Genomic DNA, 8,709 nt, shown 5'->3' on the forward strand with positions numbered 1-8,709 from the left:
CAGTTCAGTCCACATATGATACCCTTATTCCATTTGATACCCATGCATATGTAGTGTAGCTCCCTGCTTGCGAGTACTTTGGATGAGTACTCACGGTTGCTTTATCCCTCTTTTCCCCCTATCCCTTCTACCTGGTTGTCGCAACCAGATGTTGGAGCCCAGGAGCCAGACGCCACCGTCGACGACGACTCCTACTACACCGGAGGTGCCTACTACTACGTGATGCCCGCTGACGACGACCAGGAGTAGTTTAGGAGGATCCCAGGCAGGAGGCCTGCGCCTCTTTCGATCTGTATCCCAGTTTGTGCTAGCCTTCTTAAGGCAACTTGTTTAACTTATGTCTGTACTCAGATATTGTTGCTTCCGCTGACTCGTCTATGATCGAGCTCTTGTATTCGAGCCCTCGAGGCCCCTGGCTTGTAATATGATGCTTGTATGACTTATTTTATTTGTAGAGTTGTGTTGTGATATCTTCCCGTGAGTCTCTGATCTTGATCGTACACGTTTGCGTGTATGATTAGTGTACGATTAAATCGGGGGCGTCACATAGCACCAGCTCGCATGCGAGGAATTCAAGAGGAATTGGCGGCATTCTTTCTTGACCACGTGTCCCTGAAGACGGAGAATTCTATGTTAACCCTGAGTCCGTATGATTATATTTGTAAGAGATAATTACTGTATATATGTAGCCGGTAGTGTCAGATAGATATACGAGAACATGTTGTTCGACCAATCTCTCGGAGAAGGAGAGGTGGTCGATATCACTTCTCTCCGTATATATGCATATATGTTCATGACGATCTTCTGTTTCCTTCGTTTGCTTACTAGCTAGCTAGCGTGTCTAGTCCTCTCTATATACGTATGTATAGTACGTAGCGTCGACCAAGCACAGACATAACAGAGGACACTTCTCTCTATTAATTATAACTAGCTAACACAATATATGAAACACCTAAATTAACCCCCTAAAACCCCCAACCCCCCCCCTTTCAAAAAAAAACAAAAACCCCAGCCACAGAAGTGTTGACGCGTGGATGCCTATTGGTCCCAGTTGGTGCCACCAACCGGGACCAAAGGGTCTCCTGACTGGGCTCTGCGCACTGCCCACGTGGAGGGCCTTTAGTCCCTGTTCTGGATTGAACCGGGACTAAAGGGTGGAGGTATTAGTACCGACACTTTAGTCCCGGTTCCTGAACCGGGACTAAAGGCCCTTACGAACCGGGACTATAGGCCCTTTTTCTACCAGTGCCCATGCCATGGAGGCCAAGGACCAGAGGGGAAACCCTTCTCCCATCTAGGGAGGAGGTCAAGGAAGAAGAGGAAGAAGGGGGGCAGTCTCCCTGTCGGTGTCAAAACTGGCGGATCTCGGGTAGGGGGTCCCGAACTATGCGTCTAGGCCGGATGGTAACAGGAGGCAAGGGACACGAAGTTTTACCCAGGTTCGGGTCCTCTCGATGGGGGTAAAACCCTACGTCCTGCTTGATTAATATTGATGATATGGGTAGTACAAGAGTAGATCTACCATGAGATCGGAGAGGCTAAACCCTAGAAGCTAGCCTATGGTATGATTGTTGTTGGGTATGTTGTCCTACGGACTAAAACCCTCCAGTTTATATAGACACCGGAGAGGGTTAGGGTTACACAAATTCGGTTACAATAGTAGGAGATCTGCATATCCATATCGCCAAGCTTGCCTTCCACGCCAAGGAAAGTCCCTTCCGGACACGGGACGAAGTCTTCAATCTCGTATGTTCATAGTCCAGGAGTCCGGCTGAAGGTATAGTCCGGCCATCCGGACACCCCCTAATCCAGGACTCCCTCAGTAGCCCCTGAACTAGGCTTCAATGACGATGAGTCCGGCGCGCAGATTGTCTTCGGCATTGCAAGGCGGGTTCCTCCTCCAAGTACTTCATAGAAGATTTTGAACACAAAGATAGTGTCCGGCTCTGCAAAATAAGTTTCCACATATCGCCATAGAGGGAATAACATTTACACAAATCTAATCTGCTGACGTATTCCGTAGTGTGACACACCACGGCCAAGCTTTTATCCGAGTCATTTTATTATCCCACCTCAGCGCGTCATGCGAGGCGGTTTCCTTGGCACGTCTTCTTAAAGCAGAGATCATGTCCCCTTATTCCGGGATTCTCATCAATACGGGCGTGGGTAACCCAACCACTTTTAGGACTCCTAGATTATAGGCAAGTCCAAACGGACACGGAGAGGACGCTTGATATTCACCCTCTTTATAAAGGGACAAGGCTTTTATTTTTCCCTCCCGTGCTCAATCGAATCCTTCCCACACCTCAAGCTCAAACGCCCAAAGCTCAGGTCAGGTGCTCCGAACCTTCAGTCATGTCCGGATCTAGCCTTCAAGGCCGATGGGTGCCTTCCTCCGTCATGGAAGAAGACATCAAAAAATTGAGGGAGGCCAGATATCTGACCGCCGAGATCTTACATCGGCTGCCTCCCCGAGGGCAGGCCGTCCCCACCCCCGAACCCAACGAAAACGTCGTGTTCGTTTCCCACTTCCTCCGAGGTCTAGGCCTTGCTCTGGATCCTTTCGTCAGGGGTTTGATGTTTTATTACGGGCTAGACTTCCATGATCTAGCTCCGGACTCCTTTCTTCATATCACGACATTTATTGTCGTGTGCGAGGCCTTCCTCCGGGTTACCCCTCACTTTGGACTATGGCTCAAGACCTTTGAAGTAAAGCCGAAGATGATCGAGGGGCAACATGCAGCGTGTGGAGGTGCCTCAATACGCAAGATGACGGGAGCTCCATGGCCCAAAGGTTCCATCCCAGAGGTGTCTGAATCATGGCAACAGGAGTGGTTCTACATCACGGCTCCAAGAAATGCCAAGTGGGCGGCCGCCCCTGTTTTCCGCTCAGGCCCTCCACCACAACTGATGTCATGGATCAGCAGAGGTCTGAGCTGCGGTCCAGCCAAGGACGTGCCTATACTGCAAATACGCATTCGAGATCTCTTCAATGGAGATTTCAGTTTGGTTGCGGTAATACAAGTTATGCTGGTTCGTCAAGTCCAGCCTTGCAAACGCCGGCCTCTTCGCCTGTGGGAGTTCAATCCCGAGGGACCGCGTGTCATTCAAAATTTTCTCGGCCTGACGCCCGAGGAGATGGACAAGTCATTCTTCGGACCTCAGGTGGAGTGTCCGGAAATCACCGAGGACGTGGGTCTGAGTAGTAACCGCGCCGCCGAACAGGTAAGGCATCTTCCGGCTGAACATACTATCTCTCCTTTGTTATGAAGTTATTTCTGAGAGTTCACTTTTTGACCAGGACTGGCTAACAAAGGCGAAGTTGATTCGGTGTTCGGCCCCCCTCCCTGAGGGTTTGGAAAATCCGGTATTGGAAAAGATGCTCCAGACCGCACCTTGCCCGGAGCCCTTGAAGGAAGACACTCTAGAGGAAAATACGGGCGGACGCGGGCCCCCAATGCTGCCGATTCTAACCGAGGGACCGAGCGTCTCCATGAAGGAAGACGACTAGAAGAGGAAAAGGACTGCGCCCGGGGATTCGGAAGCCGAAGCTTCCAAACGGGAGAAGTAGTCTCCCACAGAGGGTCCTACCTTGGGGGGCGCTGTTGCCGCACAAAGTCCGCGGGGGGATCAATTCTCCCGCGAGTCATAAGTGACCCGAAATACTTTAATAGTACAGATATGCCATCTATTTCTTCTGAGAAAATAACCACCGCATATATCTTTGCAATTCGGGCCTTAGCCCCTCTCAAATGAGCTCGTCTTCGGGGGATCTTCTTCCAGAGATGATGGAGAGCGAAATGCCTCCTCCAGACTCCTCCGCTCCGGAAGCGGGCGACCCTGAAGTGTCGTCGCGGAGGGCCTCTCCAAGTCCAGTGAGGCCAGAAGATAGTCCCATTGACCCCCGAAGCTCCAAGTGTCCGGCTCCCGAAGAGAGCAGACAAAAGAGTCCGACACCGTCTAGTGTGCGATCGGATGTTCTGAGGGAGTTAGTGGGGCGAGCGGCCATCTCAGACGAACACCGTGTGCTGATGAATACGGTGATGGAGAGAATCTCGTCCGCCGAAAGCGGATTGCATGAAGCTTTTATGAGTCTACTGACAGGCTTTGAGGTACATAAAAGAATGTATGATAGTCCTGCACATGCTAGGTGTGCCCTGTGTAGATAGTAGCCCTTGAGACTCTGGTTGTCATCGGAAACGACAACGAACAGAGGATCATATTCCCAGGTAATAACCATACTGCCTCTATGTGCAGGTGATGGAAGCTCTGGTGGCTAGCTGGACTAGCGAGTTTGCCCATTTAGAACGGTAGTTGGATGCGGCGGACGCCGACATCAAGCTTGTTAACAAAAGGCTTGACGAGGCACAGGGTAAGTGTCATTATCTGGTAAACGCCACATAGGAAGAGCAGCATGATGCCAGTATCTTTAATATGTTGTGACTGCAGATGGGGCTGCCACTTTTGAAGCCTTGCGGGCAGAACTTGCCCGAGCCAAGGAACAAGCGAGGTTGGGTAATGCGGCTGCTTTGAAGGCGGCCAAAGAGTTGCAAGCCGAGAAGGCCGTGCATGGCGAGAGCCGAGACAAGATGGCCAAGATGGCCATAGAATTAAAAGCCGATGCCGACCATTGCCGGGTTCTTGAAAAGGAAAACCAAGCGAAGGCATCGGACCTTGAGAAGGCTGCTGCGACGAGAAAAGACCTCCGCTCTGCTATGAGGGCGAGGAAGGAGGAGCTGCGGGAAGCCGGGGATATTGTAGCTGGGAAATCCTTTATGTTGCGGAGGAAGTTCGGAGATCCACGGTATGCCCCTCTGGATCGGCTATGGAGTTTGGAGGATGTGTATATGGATTTGGCAGCGAGCGCTGCCGATGCGGCCAAGTACTTCCAGGGTCAGACGGACCGTGAAGTAGACCGGCTGTTTTGGAGACACTTTCATTCTCCCGAGCTGACCAATTAGCCGAATGGGCCGAACTAAATAGGTTGTCCGGAATCTCCATGAGGTCTGTTGTGGATCAGCTATGGCCGGAAAGGTCAAAACCGAACAGCTATTTCAGCTTGGTGCAACAATTCCTTGACGTGGTGCCGCGCATTAATGCGATGAAGAGGTCGGCATGCATAGAGGGCGCACGGATGGCCTTTGCCCGTGTTAGAGCATACTGGGCGGAGATGGATGCTACCACTGTTGCAGCACGGGATTCGGCCATAGGTAGAAGGGCTGCTAAGCACTACTTTGAAGAAGTTCTTAAGGGTGCTCGTTTGATAGAGACCCACTGCTAAAAAAATATTATGTTTGAGTGATATGTAATCTCATTGTAAGCGAAATGCTTTTATAAATTTTTATAAGGCTATTTTTATACTTTTGCCTGAAAGTAATATGATGCCTCCTGGGCGGCCGTTTATGTATACATGTGTATAACCTGAAAGATTGCAGTTGTCGGCTTCAACCCCCACGCATATAATGCGGAGGTGCTCGCAAAAACATGCGTTCACACTTAACCCAACATCTTGGTCCTATTAAGGAGGTGATAGCGGAGCGAGCGAGGCAACCGGACTATAATGCTTTAACACTTTCACTTAGCCATAGGAGTTTGACTGTGGGGCTACTATATAGCCCCTGGTGGCTCCGCACTCTCCTGATCCCGGGGTGCGTACATGCCTGGCTGGAAAATGACCCTTCGTTAAGGCGGAGGAATTCTAACATTCCCACAGGTCATTGAGTGGTTGACCTGTCTCACGCTATATCATGACAGTCAGTTTTCGGCTTTCTCTACTGAGGTGCTCGTCCGGATGAACCAGGGCACAATCGCAGTAGTTCTCCTGGTGCTACCTTAGCCGGTAAAGCGGAACGTAAGGCACCAAAACACAGGAGCCGGGCAAACCCAACATTTGACCAAACACAATGATTCAGAGCTGATGCATATAGGGCCAAACTCGCGACGCCGAACACTCCCTAAGGTATTCGGTCTTTGTGGTATAAACCAGGCACAAAAATGGCCTTTGTAAGAAGCCCCTTGTGTCCAGGTACATGCATTGTTCTGGCATGGCCACATGCCAAGACGTCAGCATCCTTCTCAACGGTGGATATGTATCAACAAGAGACAGTAAAAAAGGTTTACGCAGGGTCTTAATCTAAAAAGAATCCTTGGAGCGGGTCCCTGCTGCACGTCTGCGCCTGTGTCTCCGTTGTGCCGTATCCTGGACGGGTGTAGCACGATGATGGTTTGTAAAAGAGAGGAGTTTAGGTGAAAAATTTGTCGTGCAAAAAGATAGTTTTTTAAAGAAACCATGTATAATTCAAGATGAGAAGAAATTGCCACTTGTCTGCGCGCGTTGAGCCCCTTGTATTGACAAATAGGGGTGTGACTATTTATTCAGTATAAGTAGCGACGCCAGACTCGATTAGTTATGTCTGAGGTCTTGACGACCTATTGGATGCTTTCACCGGTCCGGGCGCCTTTAGTGTGCGGCTGCCAAGGCAGCCTCACTCTCTTCAGCGCGCAGAGATCGCTTGATATTTCCGTGCACTAAAATGATGCCACGTGGACCGGGCATCTTGAGTGTGAGGGAGGCGTAGTGTGGTATTGCATTAAAGCGAGCGAAAGCTTCGCGTCCGAGCAGTGCTTGATAGCCACTTTGAAACGGAGCGATGTGGAAAGTTAAATGCTCGCGACGGAAGTTATCAGGGGAGTCGAATATAACTTGTAGTAGGAGGGAGCCCGTACAACGAGCCCCTGGGCCTAGCGTTACTCCTTTAAAGGTAGTATTGCTACGGCGAATTTGTGTTGGGTCTAACCCCATCCCGTGGATTGTATCCTGATATATTAGGTTTAGGCTACTACCGCCGTCCATCAAGACTCTTGTGAAGTGATATCCGCCAATTACTGGGTCTAATACTAGGGCAGCCCATCCCGCGTGTCGGATACTTGCTGAGTAATCGCGATGGTCGAAAGTGATCGATTGAGACGACCAGTGGCAGGACTTCGCGGTGACAGGCACTTGGGTATATTTTCCTGGGAGTGCCGCGTTGTTTTTCCCTTGATCACGTGTAACACGTTTACTGTTTTGACTTCTGGTGGAAATTTCTTTTGTTCCCCCATGTCTTGCTTGGGGGGCTCGTCCTCGTCTTCACTTGGTGTATCCTCCCCCTTGTGTACGGTGTTGAGCTTGCCGGACTGCTTGAAGACCCAGCATTCTCTGTGGGTATGATTAGCAGGTTTACCAGGGGTACTATGGATCTGACATACTTGGTCCAGAATTTTGTTGAGGCTGGACAGTTCATCCCTGGTTCCTTTAGGGGGCGGCTTTTGACCCGGCTGAGAGCTTTTGAATCCGACATTTACTGTCGCGCCCTTCGTGTTGTCTTCTTTATTCCGGCGTTTGTTATTGCTGTTGCGCCGTGATTTCCTGTTTCCATCTCTAACTTCAGATGTACTGGGGTCGCTGGTGCTGCATCTAGCTAGCCAGCTGTCCTCACCCGCTCAAAAGCGGGTCATGAGGTTTGTTAATGCGGCCATCGTTCTCGGCTTATTTTGGCCGAGGTGTCTGGCGAGCCATTCGTCACGGACACTATGCTTGAAAGCTGCCAAGGCTTCGGCGTCTGGACAGTCGACAATCTGGTTCATTTTAGTAAGAAACCTGTTCCAAAGCTTTCGGGCTGACTCTCCGGGCTGTTGAGTTATATGACTCAAATCGTCCGCATCCAGAGGTCGGACATAAGTCCCTTGAAAATTTGCCTGAAAGGCGTCTTCGAGCTCTTCCCAACTTCCAATGGAGCTTTCGGGGAGGCCTTTGAGCCAGTGACGAGCTGGCCCTTTGAGCTTGAGGGGTAAGTACTTGATGGCGTGGAGATCATCTCCTCAAGCCATATGGATGTGAAGGATGTAGTCCTCAATCCAGACCCCAGGGTATGTTGTTCCGTCGTATGCCTCTATGTTTACGGGCTTGAATCCCTCTGGAAATTCATGGTCCAGCACCTCATCAGTGAAACATAGGGGGTGTGCGGCACCCCTGTAGCTGGGTGTACCGCGCTGTTCAGATGTTTGTTGTGTTGCATTGTATGCTGGGGCGCTCTTGCGTGGTCCGTAGATGGATCTTGTTGCGCCATCCTTTGGGTGCAAGCCCTCGCATGGGTCGCCTATTGTATTGTGAGCGGCGTTGTATGCCGCTCTGTGTTGGTAGAGGGGTCGTCTATCCGATCAGGTGGCTGCTTTGATATTTGGTTGTGGGGGGGTCTGAGGCCTCCTCATTGAATTCAGGTAGCAGCTTCTGCTTTGGGTAGCTCTTGGAGGGGCGATTGTCGCCGTACATCGCTGCTGTGTTGAGTATTTTACTCCATCTGATGTGGAGTGTGTCTTGCGCAGCCTTGAGCCTTTGCTTCTGCTTTTTCAGACTCCTCGCGGTGGCAACAAGCCTTTTACGGGCAGTCTGCTGCTTCGGGTGTCTGTCCGGCGTTATGTCATCCGGACCATTATCCTTGATAGGATTTGTTTGTTCGGTTTGATTATCCGGATTGCCGTTGTCCGGCAGCGGTTCGCCCTGCTCCAGCGCTGGGTCTATGTGATCGCTATTTCTGTCGAGGCGGGATTTGGGGCGGCGCTTGCGTCGCTGCTTTGACTGCTTTTCGAGGGAACAAGCCTTCGGTGCGTCCTTCCGCTCCTCATCGTCATATTTTAGTGCGTCCACCATGTATACGTAATATGACGAGG

Source organism: Triticum urartu, chromosome 6 (assembly GCF_003073215.2).
Source record: "Triticum urartu cultivar G1812 chromosome 6, Tu2.1, whole genome shotgun sequence".
Lineage (NCBI taxonomy): Eukaryota > Viridiplantae > Streptophyta > Magnoliopsida > Poales > Poaceae > Triticum > Triticum urartu.